This window comes from Parasteatoda tepidariorum, chromosome 8 (assembly GCF_043381705.1).
Source record: "Parasteatoda tepidariorum isolate YZ-2023 chromosome 8, CAS_Ptep_4.0, whole genome shotgun sequence".
Classification (NCBI taxonomy): Eukaryota; Metazoa; Arthropoda; class Arachnida; order Araneae; family Theridiidae; genus Parasteatoda; species Parasteatoda tepidariorum.
Genome location: NC_092211.1, coordinates 76311607 through 76326652, shown reverse-complemented (window position 1 = coordinate 76326652; position 15046 = coordinate 76311607). Strand labels below are relative to the sequence as shown.

The following is a 15046-nucleotide window of genomic DNA, read 5'->3' as shown; positions in this document are numbered from 1 at the left end:
ATTGATTGGGGAGAACTTTAGCCATTTGGTCTTTTCGGTGGCGGAGGATGAAAAATTAACGAAAAAGCTTTTTGTTGTAGCGGTGAAACGAAATCGATTGCCTCAGTCATTTTCTGCTTCACGCTTAGAATTTCTTTATGGATTAACTTTAGGAAACATTGCTTCGGGAATATTCAAAAATAAGAATAGTTTCATAATGTTTTACAACTTTTAGCTGAGGAAAAATTGTGGGCATTTCGATTCAAAGTGATTTTAAATGGAAAAATGCTTGATGCATTGGAAAATATGATTTTTTTTTTACTTCAGTTGAGGAGTAATTGTATCAATTAAGCATGATAGGCACATTTTGTTGTTTATGCTTTTATCAACAGCAAATTATGATTTTTTGGTACAATATTTATCTGATTAGTAAGTAAACGCTAAATTACGAATCAATTTTCAACTAGGAAGTCTTTAATAAATACACAAGTGGGCGACCTTTGTGCTAAAATACAAACCAAGGTAAACAACGTTAAAGAGCGCAAAAAAATTATTAAAAGCAGACAGCTGTTTCGGATGCTCAAAGGGCAACCTTCATCAGTGCAACAGAAAAGTTGCACTGATGAAGGTTGCCCTTTGAGCATCCGAAACAGCTGTCTGCATTTTCATATATTTTTTGTGCTCTTTAATGTTGTTTACCTTAGTTTGCAGGAAGTCTTTATTTGCGAGGTGGCTTTTTCTATTTATTATCTTTTACTTAACAGACACTTTTTCTTGCTTCTAAGACTTGTAGCAGCTCGAAGCCTATCAAAGCAATCAATCTATCAGTAAATGAAAATGACTAATTTACCATTATAAGTAATTACATTTCCAATATAAGAAATATAACATTATAGAAACCATTATAAAAATATAAATAGTATAAATAAGTAAATTGAATATTACTAGTTTAAGGTTAAAAAAATTATTTTTAGCCATCTTGCATTGTATTATAAAAAGCATATTGCGATCGTGCATGAAGAAAAAATTCTGTCAATATTACAACACTGTATGGTATTGACATACTGTATGGTAAACAAAAAAGCTTAACTCAGATTAATAAAAACTAAAAAATAAAGTATTTAGACCGTATATTTTGCGAATTTTTTGTTCATATGGTGATGTTTTACCGGAAATTATGGTTTTTAAAATTATAGTTCTTATTAGCACTCATTCAGTAAAAAATATTAAAATGAAAAGCAAATTTAACCGAATAAGTTGCTTTTATGACATTCTCTGAGATATGATAAAATTATCAAATTTTATCACATTTATCAAAATTTACCGCATATTATAAAACCATATTTTACTGCTAATTTCATCAAAATTATTATCAAAGACTTCAGTAAAAACTACCTAGCCTTTTGGTGTTCCCATAGAGCCAAAACCATGGTAAATTTTAATAAGAATTATAATTTTGAAACCTACAATTTTCAGTTAACCGCTACCATATAAACGGAAAAATTGCCAAATGAATGCTTTAAATATCGTATATTTTGGTTTTATTATGAAAATTATGTTTTTTTTTTTTTTTTTTTTTTTTTTTTTTTTTTNTTTTTTTTTTTTTTTTTTTTTTTTTTTTTTTTTTTTTTTTTTACCAAAAATTTCCTTACTATACAGCATGATAATATATCCAGAATTTTTTTCTCCTTGTAATTTTGTAAAACTGCACATAGCAATCAAAATCAAAGCAAACAAACTTAATGATGCTTAATTTTTCTATTTGAGATCTGAAATAAAATATGGCTCTAAAATGAAGAATTACATTACGTTTATCAGACTATTTTCAATATTCTGATGTTTCATCGTAAAGTAGAAAGTTGATAATAAGCTTGGTTTAATTCGAAGGGCCCTCAATTTTTTTTCTCTGAATTTTTGCAAAATTTTATTAAAACTAGAAAAATGTAGATAAATATCGGATTAAGAAACTCGAACTGATTAGAAAATTGCCGTTTAGAATATATTAATTATTTAACAGTACGTTGAAATTAACTTACAAAATGATTGCGTAATTAACGAATTAATGCTTAAAATTTAAGAATAACTTGCATTAACATGTATTAATTTTCAAGACAAAATCTGTAGGAACTATAATAAGTAAATAAAACATCTTATTTATAAACATGCGGATATAATTATTTAAAATTAATCGATTAGAACATTAAGTGAAAAAAGGAATTTTAATGATAATAAAAAATGAAACGGGAAATCTACCATTAATTTAATCTTCAATTAAAGACATCGAATACTTTTTCATATAAATTTAAGCCCATTGTGCAGCTCTAGTGCGACGTAAATGAACAACAATATAAATTTAAATGCTTTTCTTTTCATCATGTGGATGATTTTAATAACATGTATCATGTAACATGTTGGTATGTAGTTCAAAATTTCAATATAAATCAAATACATTCAACAAAGCAATAATGTGTTTTAACTGAAATAAAGTTTCATTTTTAACATTAAATCAATTCATTAGCTTTGATATGAATCGAGTATTTACTAAAAATCTTACGTATCTTGCGTTTAGAATTTCAGAAAAAACGATATTGACTTTTGTAGAAAGCTATTTTAAAACTTCAAATAAAAAATTCGCTGAACTCAATATCTTCTTTTTCAAATACCACATTTCCTAATTTAATAGCGCAAATAAAAATTAGAAAGATTCTTCAATATTTATGCAGAAATGCCTTCAAAAAGTCATCAAAGGAAAATAAAAAATAAACATTACTAGTTGAATCTGTCTCTTACATATTGAAATCAGAAATAAGTTATGTTAACTTCCCTGAAGTCATTTTAATAAATCACAAAAGTTTTATTTTTTCATTGAAATTCGTACAAATGTATGTATAAGAGCTTAACGGCATATAAAAAATGCAGTTCCATTTCGCCATTAGAATAACAAATACTAAATCGAAGAGCAAACGATTTGAACTGAAAAGAAGCAAACAAACACACAACTCCACTCGAAATGGCTGGCGCTATAACTGGTATTTACTTTCGCTCAATTATCGTTTTCAGATTATTGCACTTTCCAAAACTTTTTTCTTTCTTTTGACAAGATAATTACGCGAGGTTAATTTCGAATTTAATTTCTCGGAAAAAAATAACGCACGACGAAGCGAGCAGTTATTCTGCCGTGTGTCTTTAATTACTTAATATGTATGTGTCTTAGATGCATTTTTAGGATTAAACATGGGCAAATGAATAACTTTTTTTAAAAACTTTAAATGCAATTGCAAATCACGGAGCATCATTGAAAATTTTTTTTTATGTGAAGCTAAAATTTATTTTTAATCTGATGTGTACTAATGAGAAATAATTAAAAGATATTTTTAGAAATTAATGTTCCTCGTTCAATTCATGAACGTATGCACGCAATAACACGTTAAATTCTCAGAAATGCTATTCGATATTTCTTCCAGTTAAAATGATATATTTACTTATTCGATTAATCTTTTTAATTCTTAAAAAGTGGGATTCTCATTTTTGTCCTATATATGATTATTGGCTTTAAAATCAAATGTGTGGTGATTTTCTAAATTATAGCTTATAATCGTTCGTTTCTAAGAAAATCCCTTTAGTAAATGAAAGTTACGTATCATTAATATAATAAAAGTGACATAGATATTAATTTTGATTAATAATTGTGACATTAAAGTAGGGATAGGGCCAAGGGCGCCGGCAGAATAATATATAAAGGGGTGCAACCTCTAGCAAACTATCTCCCCTCCCCCGAAAAAAAATTAAAATATTCTGCTATTACATTTTGTTTTGTTATTACATATACTTTCATCTGTTCATTTTTTCAAGATACATTTCTTCATTGTTAGCAAGATATTTAAAAAAAAGTACGAATTTCTTTGCCCAGAGGCGATCGCGCTGGCATAGCTACTGACTTTGAAACGCAAATAACTACAAACAGTAGTTTCGTATACTAACGTGTTTGTGCAAGCTTAACATTGTTAATTATTGTGCTGATGAAGTTTTACAGTTGCGAGAAGTCAGTTTGTGTTATACACCTTTGTTAAACTGAATAACTAATGGAAAATAAAATATTATTTACATTTTATTAAATGAAATTTAAAAATGCAGCTTGGATATCTGCCAAGTTTGTGAATGCTCAGTGTGCATAAGAAAAGAATCAAAGATGACTCAGAATTCATTGAAAAAGTTATAAACAGATTTGGGCAGCAAGCAGGACGATTACAATTCTTGTTTGATTAAATATTTTTTTAATTGTTATGTATCAATAATTACTTAATTGTTTGTTTTTCCATAAAAATACGTTTAATAAAAAAATTTTATAAAAAAATTTTTCTGTATCTCTTTAATTGTTTAAAAAAAAAGCCAGGGGGGTGCAAGTGCACCCCCTTGCACCCCGCTGCCGGCGTCCTTGGATAGGCCTATGTAAACTAAAGGAGAAACCAAAGAAGAAATTACACAAATGATCGTACATAAATGGATGTAATATATTTAAGTTCTATAAACAAGAACTTTCCTCAGGGTCAAAGAGTCAAATGGAAGTCGAGTAGTAAAAAGACGAACTCGTGTAAAAAGTGGTTTAACCAATAGGGACAGCGGAACAAGTTTGAACAAGGAGTAGATAAGAAACTGAGTATCCAGCAAAATCCCCTCACTCATGTTTCTTATCTCCCCCTTGCTATTTCTTTGTTCAAACATGTTAATCTTCCCCTATTGGTTATACCACATTTACGCGTGTTTGTCTCTTTTCTTCTCTGCGTTCATTTGATGTCTTGACATCGAGGAAGGATCTTGTTTATAGAACTAAAACTATTTCTTGTAAGTCCATTTTTGTGCTTTATTCTCGTTAATTGTGACAATCATTTAAAAATACTTTCCTTTATTTTAGATTTAGTTTCAAAAATGAGCTGCAACTAAATTGTAACCGTTAAAAAAAACACATTTATTACAAAAAGCACGTGATGAAAAACACATCAATGCAATTACAAAAAGGGAAAAACAAATTTATAAAAATATTTTTTTTTTTGAAATTCATAGCAATTTTTAAAACTAATCGCAATTGCCAGCAAAAATAAGCTTTTATATCTAGCGTAAAATATTGTTTTTTTCCTCTTGCATTACTTGAGTACTCATGCCATTCTTATAATTTATTGCACATTCATTTTAAAACCATTTCTCTATTTCATTCCTAGTTTCAGAAGTTTTCATTTATTTTCAATGAAACTGGTGATAACACATACACGAAATATTCATCACTATTAAACCTCTCCTTGAAACACATTAATATGCTTCTCTTGAGTAAACGGATAGTTATGGTAAACAATTTAGAGCAAAAAAGTACATTAACCTGAGAAAGATCATTAATTTTTTAACAGCTTAAAAGTCTAACATACTTTTTATTCATTAACGTTTACTATATGATGGGCATTAATGAAAGAAGAACTCTCTTTGGGAAGGAATTTATTGAAAGAATGGTGAAAAAAATCTTGAAAGGAAATAAATGGATCTCCTTTAGTTTTTTAATTCTTTTTAGATGAAAGGAGAAACCTTAAAAGAAATTTTATTTCCAGTAATTAATTGAAAATGGTTTGAAATGTTAATAATTGTGTTGAGTTTAGAAATGTCATATTTTTGTGTATTTATGAAAAAAATAATAAATTCATTAATTAAAAGAACAAAGGAAGCAAATAACTTTATAGATTGTTAGAATTTTTTATCTTACGTTACTGTAAAATATCAGACAGCAGTCTGTCCATCTTATTAACCGTCAAGTTTACGGTAAGGAACATTTTTTCACCTTTACGGTTTTGAAACTGTTTGCAACTAGCATGGTCAAAAATTAATGATTGCAAAACTATACGTTTTTTTTTAACCAATTATAACTTACATGGTTTCAAAACCGAAAAAAAAAGAAATGTAATCTATATACATTGGAACTAGGTTGTAGTTAAACTGTGGTAATTAATTTATTTATTTGTTTGTTTCACCTATCGTAAGAGATGGAAACTATTCGACTCTTTTGTAAGCAGTTTCATGGTGCTGCCATCTATGCGTGAATGAAAGTATCGTCTTCTGGAAGTCTAGGATCAGAAATTGAGGAATGCAGGACATTGGAAACTCTTTATGCATTGGAATGAATAGTGGAAATATAGTGGTGTCAAAGCTGGGACGATCTGTAAGTCATAAGATTGACAGATTAACCATCACGACTATAAATGTATCCAGCTGCAAGGAACTAAGTGGCTTCATCTGGAGGACCTAATTGATTCGAAAACATTCTGGTTGTTTAATCGTATTAGGTGAAATTATTTAATAAACGGTTTTTCTCACAGTTAACAGTTTGGATACCATCATATTTATGATTATTTGTTTGCTTTGTCTTAATCTCGTATAATAAAAATGAAATAAACTGTTTTTTAACAATTGTTTCCGAGAACTTTCTAAAAGTGTAGGTTATTTAATAAATGATTAGTCTTTTTCATGAAAAAAATTTAATATTATAGATTTAATGAAATTATTTAACTTTACTATTTGTATTAACTCATTGAAGATTAGTTTAAACGTAAAATTGAAAAGACGTTGCTTAGGGTTAATTCTAGGATCCATTTGCTTTTTTTATAACTTTTATTAAAGAAATATTCATTTCTAAAAACCTTCATGGAGAATTACTTTTCCAAATTTCTATAAATGTAAATTCTATTCTAACGCCTAAGTTAGAAGCCAGACACAAATGCAATGCCTTAACCATGCTTTTTCTTTAATAAAATCGTTTGCATTTTATCCAAGAAAAAGGTTATACAGTGGGATATTTTTGTTCTAAAATAATATTTATATTTTATGATCTGAAATGCAATAAAACATTTTTATAAAATTTAAAAAAATGGAAGAATACTAAGTGCCGCAAATGAAACTTTTTTTTTTAAGAAAAGGAACTGTCACTTATTTCTTACACTTGAGGATACACTGTTAAAATTCACGAAACTTCCTTTGTTATTGATGAAACTGTTTGCTGGCTTATGCTTCGAGCAAAAATTTCGTCAATGTGACAAAATAAATACCGTCATTACTTCGAGGAAACAAATTTCGTCAAAATTGAAGAAATATTTCATCATTCTTTTATAAAATACAAGGACAGATAGAACAGAGAGATAAATTGCACCCTTGTCCGAAGCGAGAATCGAACCCGATATGAGGAATGAGGGTTGGGTATTGGTATGAGGGCAACTCTTTGACTAGCATACACGCCGATCGGCATGTATCGTCACTTTATTTTCGATTGTCAAGTCTCCATTCTTGTTTTGCAATTCTAGTTAACCATTTTTTACAATGCCCTATGATGTGGTTTCGAGTTGAGGAAACGTTTTCGTAATACATTCGAGAGATTGCGTTTCGTTGCAAATCGAGAGATATAGATTGAAGAAATACAGCTTAGGGATTGCTGAATTGTCAAAAGAGAGAATTTTTTTTCTGAAAGTGTAAAATATCGAAGGTGAGTACAATTTAAATAGCAGTGTTTAACACCGAAAAAAGAGAAAACTTGTACCAAACTCAATCATATTTGAAGAAGATACTGTTTTCACTTTAAAAGGAAAAAGAAAATTAACTTTTTTGTCAAAATGTGTTAAAATAGCATTGTGTAAGGCCATAATTATGGTAAATTAGACATAGTAAGTACTGAAAATGAAAATTTTCCGCTCATTTTAATGCTGTCATCCAATTTACACTCGCGTGTTTGTAATTTACACTTAAAATAATGTATTCAATTTCAAGTTTCAATTTCGTTTTCCTTTACCAACGCATTATTTCTAGATTTCCATGTAGAAACTAGTTTCCTTAAAGTTAGTTTTGTGTGTACAAGCGAAGCAAGTATTAAATTTTACAAGAGCATGCAAGCACTAATTTTTCTATAGATGTACTACATTTATCGTCTATATATTTATTTATTTTTATTATAAAGGGATTAATAAATGCCTTACAGCCAATAAAACGATCATACATTGTAAGAAAAATATTGAAAGCTAAACTATAGTACGAGTCAATTTGTTGTTAAATAGAAACGTGTGTATAAAAAGTTAGACGATTTTTCAGCACAATGAAGCTTCCGCGTGACGCAAAACCTCCTAAGTCTATCCTCTTCTTGCATTGGATGGTCTATACATGAGATTGTGAACTGCCGTAAGCAGTTGTAGTACTTTATTTATGTTGCACTAGAGGTGAACAAAGGGCCATTTGCGAGGGAAGCCATAAACAAGTAAGAGCAATAAACCCTTAATTGCAATTTTCTTGCAGCAATGAGTAAGACATTTTCCCCCATAACGCTTATTAGCTACTCAACCCTCATCACACCCTCTCTCAATCGAAATTGGAGCGGATTTGTACTTTAAAATCTAAGAAATGGAACCACCGTTTTTTATACAGATAAGGGCACCCCAGTAAAAAGTGCTTTTCGAACTTCAAGAGTTTATACTTGATTAACAGATGGTGCTGTAATAGCAAAAGTAAGATGTATAACCTGTTTAATATATATATATATATATCTAGAAATGCTTGTAAGATTGGAAAAAAGGCATGTCTATATTTAAAAAAAATTATTTAATGATTCTAATCTTTATCCCTACCCCTTGTGAGACACTCCAGTCTCAGAATGGTGAGTGAGCTTAAGTTTGACATCATTGCATGCCTCTTTTGAAAATGTTTTGGGTGTATTAATTTTTTTTTCGTCAGATGCGATTTTACTATACATTCATTATTTCTAATATTATACGTATGCAGCATTTTTTTAGTTTGAATAAACCATGAAACGACACTGATTTTTAATGAAATGCACATATTAATAATCATTTCTGTTAACTATTTTAAAGCGAAGATTTAAGTATTCCTTAAAATTCATCAAAATCAATCAATGGTAGCAATTTTCTAAAATAATGCACCCAATCTGTGAAAAAACTGCCTAAAATAATAGCCAATATTTAAAACGTTCTTCACATTCAAAAAAATGACTTCATTTAAAATTGTGGTGCGAAAAAAACTCGTTCAATTTATTTTCTAAAAGAAACTTTATCTATTCGCTCTGAAAAAGTTGAGAAGAGAACGTTAAAAAGGAAAAAAAAAGTATTTAAAAAAAATCGATCTAATTTGACGATGTAAGGGGCAGTCTAGGAAATCATTCATCATCTTGGGTTTTGATAAGCGGGATTGACTAGAAAGCCTTGATTCTATTCTTATTTAGCTATTACTCATATTCCTCTCCAATGTAGAATCAGACGAGAACTTGAATTAAGCGAGCTGGTTAGAGAAAATATATAATTCACTGAGACAGTTTAGATACATTTTTTATAAGGCCTTGATCAGCTAAATCCTCGTTGTTATACAGTAGTAGGATTAAATTGTTCGGTTTCGATTTGTTGAAAGGATAACTCTTAACCGTTAAAGACGAATATGACTTTTTTTGCTGTCTATTTAGAAGTTTTAGTAATTTATTTGGGAGAAAATAGGCAACTATTTTTAAGAAAATTAGATATTTTTGAATTTTACAGTTGTAAAAAAATATAAATGGGGTAGAAAATGTGGTTACGTCTTGCACCAAAAGTAATCTCATCAATAAATCTCAAATTCATTTTCATTTAGACCTTATAAAAATCTCAATCTCAACAATACTTTTTGTTGAAATCAGGTGAAATTACTCACACAAAAATATACTTATTTACTCGAAGTATGGAAAAAATAACTTTTACATCACCTCGAAAACCTCTCTAAGCTGGTTGCTCTTAAGTAGATTTTATCAACCTCAAAACAACCTCAAGTGTGGATAAAATAACTCGATACATCTTGAGTGTGGCTTATCATTACGTTGGTCTAAATCGTTTAGTTAAATTAAGGAATGAATACTTATAAGCACATTCGAAAAAGAGAGACCGTTAATATTTACATTAAAAAGATATGAAAATTGATATGTACAATACATTAGTGTTGTACATCACATGTATAATGCATGCGAAAATTCAAAATAAATTAGTAATATACATTTTAAAAATTATTAGCACGGAAAAAAACTCTTACGAAAGCATTTTTCGAGAAAATCCCATATGAAGCAAGCAATTTGGATTACGTAGTTATACTTCTGGCTTTTAGATGTAATTATTCTTTTGAATAATAAGCATTTCTGTTTACTTCTTTAAGGCGAAGATTTAAGAATTCTTTAAAATCCATCAAAATCTATCAATGGTATCGATTTTCTAAAATGACGCACCCACTCTGGGAAGAAACTTCTTGTAATAATAGATAATATATGAAACCTTCTTCACACTCAAAAAGTGACTCCATTTAAAATTGTGGCACAAAAAAAACTCGTTCAATTTATTTCATAAAATAAATTTTATCGATTCGCTCTGAAAAGGTTAAGTGTGCGGCTTATCATTGCAATGCTCTAAATAGCTTAATTAATTTAAGGACTTAATACTTATAAGGGCATTTGATAAATGAGAGTCAGTTAAAGTTTATATTTAAGAAAACCTATTAAAATTAATATGTACAATAGTGTTGTATATCACATGTATAATACATGCTATGAATTCAAAATAAATTGGTAATATACATATTTTATTAACACGGTAAAAACTTTTTCGAAAATAATTTTCAAGAAAATTCAATATAAAGCTAGTAATTTGGATTATAAAGATAAACTTCTGGCTTTTACGTGTAATTATCCTTTGGAAACAACTGCACAATAAAACACGTAATGAACCTGGATCTACTATTTCAGATGTAAGGCTAGTAATACTTTACGTAAAAATACGTAATTACAATGACTTTTTACAGTAAGAGGTTCATCAAAAATATCTTGATTTTTAATGCAAAGAGATTATGTCCATTTTCCTCTTTACGGAATACCAGGCAGCTGGAAATACTAACGTCTTATAATCACAGATATCATTGGCTAGTTTTTAAGAAATCTTATTGAAAATCTTCTAAAATACTCCGTATAAATCCCTTCAATTTAATGTTTTGCAAAATTTATCGTAAATGTTATATATTTTTTCCCAAAGCTTCACAACCATTATCATTCCTCGAAATTTGAAGAACAATTTCAGAACATGTCAAAACACGAAAGAGTTGCAAATGTGAGCATAAGAGAGCATGCACAAATGTTCATCGTGAATCATATAAATGATGCAAGTTCATCGACAAATTCAACCCCCCCCCCTGGATATAACTCCAAATTATCTCTAGAAAAATATGCATATTAACTAGCTCCTCTTTCATATTTCATGAAAAACAAAAAAGAACAAAATTCAAGCACTCATATATCCCCAGTATTACCTCAATATATTTGAAATAGCATTCTTGAAGAATGATATAGCACAGATTGACGAGTTAAATCGATTACCAACCAAAAACCCATATTTTTATGGTTTTCTTCAAACAAATCATCTTTCTTAAAAAATAAGCGAAGATATCAGGAAAAAAACGGTAAAAATCCTCTTCTATCAGTGTCTTCCCATTATATTTCCGTTGGAGATCAATTTTCAAAACTCCTTTTCCCTTCTACCCTTTTACCTGACAATCTACCCCATTTGAGTGTCTTTAAGATGTGGATATCAGTCGTTGCCATCCCGCGCAAAGAAATTCCTCTCAGATTATTCTTCACCTAAATCCGGTAATGTCTTCCGGTATTTTAGGAAACGTCGTTAAGGTCCGGAAACATAGCCATTATTCTGGCCTCTGAGACGGATGTGCTGTGCCTTTTATTTTTTTATTCTTGTTTCGTTCTTCCAACTGGAAACTATTTCAAAGTCCCCTTCTTGAAAATTTATTTTTAATAAAGTTCGGTTTGATGGTAATGTACATTCTTGCCTTCAACTTATGCCGTGTTGTTTGTCAACGTTGAAGGCGAGTGGAGTTGAGATGAAGTGTAAACAGAAACTGGCCGTCGTGTTTGAGATTATCGATTTGAAGATGCGTCGAATAAATTTTGACGCCTTTGCAAACAGCATATGCTATAAACACGGATGTATGGATATCCTGATAAGAATTCTGTTGGTGCTGTATTCTAAGACTCACTAAATTGAAAATAATGCTGTTTTGCTCATTAAAAATAAAATTATGTTTTAAAAAATATTCCATTAAACTTTAGTTTTAATTAATTATTAAGCAGTTAATGTCCAAAAAAATCCCATAAGATGAAATAATGTTGCTGTCGCTGCAAGTCACACATGCAATAAACACGGATACACTGATAAGAATTCTGTTTATGTTAATGTCACATTTACACTTTGTGTAACGCATAATTTTACTCTTTTAATTATATCTAATCTTTTAATTGTCTTAAACCTTTATTTTCTTTTTTATATAGCAATTTAAATTTATTTTAACTTTCCGTTCTCCCTTTCCTCGATGGTCAACGTGGTCATTGCACTTCCAGCATAAGAGATAATGATGCAGAAGAGATAACCCTCTATCTCCGCTTTTCTTTTTTTCTCATTTAATTTTTTAAGGGGGGCTAACTTAGCCAATCTCCTTCCTTTGACTTGAAAACCCTCCTCTCCTTAAATTCCCTTAAATAAATATTATTCATCCCCTATGTAAACTTTTTAACACATTTTTTTCAAATTTAATAAGGATTCTGAAAATATATATGTTTAAGATGGTCATAGATTAATAATTATTGAAGAGTAAGAACTAATGATGAACTGGAAACTCTTATCAAGAGTAGAAATATTGAAAAATCATCAAACCCAGATCCTTTCATGAATTGGTCACATTGAGAGATCACCTGGCAACCGAGTTGCAAGTATCCTGGATGCCCATGTGCAATGGGCCAAAAGGCAGACCAACGAAAACAAAGATGGATGATCTCTTGAATGTTCTTGAATGTTCTGAAAGACTTTAAAGATTTCCAACTGGAAGATCAAGGTCAGAGATAGAGCTGTCTGGAGAAATATTGTGCGGCAGGCTAAGGCACACCCTTGGCTGTAGTGCCAATAAAGAAGAAGATGGTCATAACTAGAGCCCGCATTTTGATGACCTAAGAAACTCAACTAATGCCCTTAAAAAGTGCAAAAAATGCCCTTACAAACTGCAAAAAATGCTCTTAAAAGTGCAAAAAATGCCCTTAAATTGCGAAAATTGCGCTAAAAATGCCTTAAGACTTAAATAGAAGTAAAAATATTGAACTAAAACAGTGTTTTACTCTTTAAAATTATTATGAGTGGTTTCAAAAATATAAAGCAATGCAATACTTGTTCTACGTTCATTAAAGTTTGAAAAATATGTTTTATATCCTAAAATAGCAAAAAAAGAGGAAAATATATTGACTCCAAAACATCTTCATTTTGAAAAGATATTGCTTCACCTTTTAATATCCTAGAGATTTTCTTCATTGTTTGGAAGCCAGTGTAATAATAAAAAATTATAAAAAATAATAAAAATTAGAAAAAAATTAACAAAAGTTTTAAAAAATGCTTTAAAATGCAAAATACGCCCCAAAATTTAAAGAAAATGCCCTATAAATCTCAAAAAATGCTCTAAAGGACAAAAAATGTCCAAAAATGCAAAAAATGCAAAAAAATGCAAATGTCATCAAAATCCGGGCCTTAGTCATAACAAATAGTTCATCCCAGTAATGTTCCAGGAATGCTAAAACTCGTGGCTCATTTCTATCTTTGAGACATCCTTGCTTCGTAAAATTTTGCACATTTAAAATCACTGAGCTTTGTAACTTACTAAGCTTTTCAAGCATTCACTTAATTCACATAACACTAATCGTTTCATTATTTTAAGGAGTCTCTTTCGTACAAAAATTATTTACATTATTCAAATTTTCTTAAAAATTTTATTCAAATTTTTTTTAAATCTTTTTTCTCTTCACTTCTTTTATTGAACAGTTCATGAAATTTGAATGGTACTAGCTTTCATCCTGGATTATTATTTATACCTTTTAATTTTCTCATTTAAAAATAAGTCACTTTTTATTTTGTAACTTATTTTCTAGATGAAATTTCTTACGAAAATGCATTTTATCTTTGTAATTAAAAACCAATTTGTTGCTTGAATGCTATAAAAATTGCAAAATAATTCATTTAAAATATGCTTTTGTTATAATCTGCATTAAACATCTTAAAGTTTATTTTTGATCAACATTTTCAAATTGAATTAGTATTCGTTACGCGTGAAAAATTTTGTAAATATATTATATATTTTTCCTTTAAATTTCTTATAAGGCTTCAAGTATTTGAATTTTTTCACAGAATTTATGAAATGCTGCTATTATATTTTAACAATTCTGGAGATAAACAGCTTTGGAGCAATAACAATAATATAAACATGTGATAAAGATCAACTATATGAATTAAGTTAGAACCTAGCTATTGGAATATAAACATTAATATACAAACTTTAAAATACAAATTAATAATCTGAAATACCTTTATGCTTTATAATGCATTATAGTAGTTTTTCAACATTATTAACTATAGAAAATGCTTAGTATAAGGCAAAACAATTTATTTTCAAAATAATATTATATTCGATTCATATTATGTACATGATTCATATATTCATATAATAATTTCATGTAGATTTGATAAATCCCTTTTTGTTTTCAAATTGTCTTTAAAGTTATAAAAAATAATAATTTAAAGCCACGTTAAAGTATTATTGAAAAATAATAATTTATTGTCCATATAAATCATCGGTGAAGAATGACGATTTAATACAGCACTAAACCCCTTTAAAGTAATAAGAGTTTGATGCCGTGCTAAATCATTATTGATCAACAAAAATTTGCCTCAATTTTCCTGAAATAAGAGAACTGTCAGCATTTGCTGATTTAGATCCAGAATAGTCTTTCTTAAGTACAGAAATACCTCGAAATAACAGATATAAAGGGAATGTTCAAAGGTCTGCTATTTACAGCCAAATTTTTGCGAGTCACTTTCGTATACTATCAGCGACCATCAGCGCAATATAGGAAATAGGAGGAATAGTCATTGCAGAGAAGAGTTGAGTGATTTTACACCAAACGTGATAGTCTGCCGCAACGGAT

The 15046-nt window shown here is 29.2% G+C and overlaps 1 protein-coding gene across 1 annotated transcript in view; it reads right to left on the bottom strand.

Annotated features, from left to right (window-relative positions):
* The window catches only part of LOC107449899 (cell adhesion molecule Dscam1), a 269009-nt gene that overhangs the window by 187967 nt on the left and 65996 nt on the right, over nt 1–15046 (bottom strand). The window lies entirely within an intron of this gene.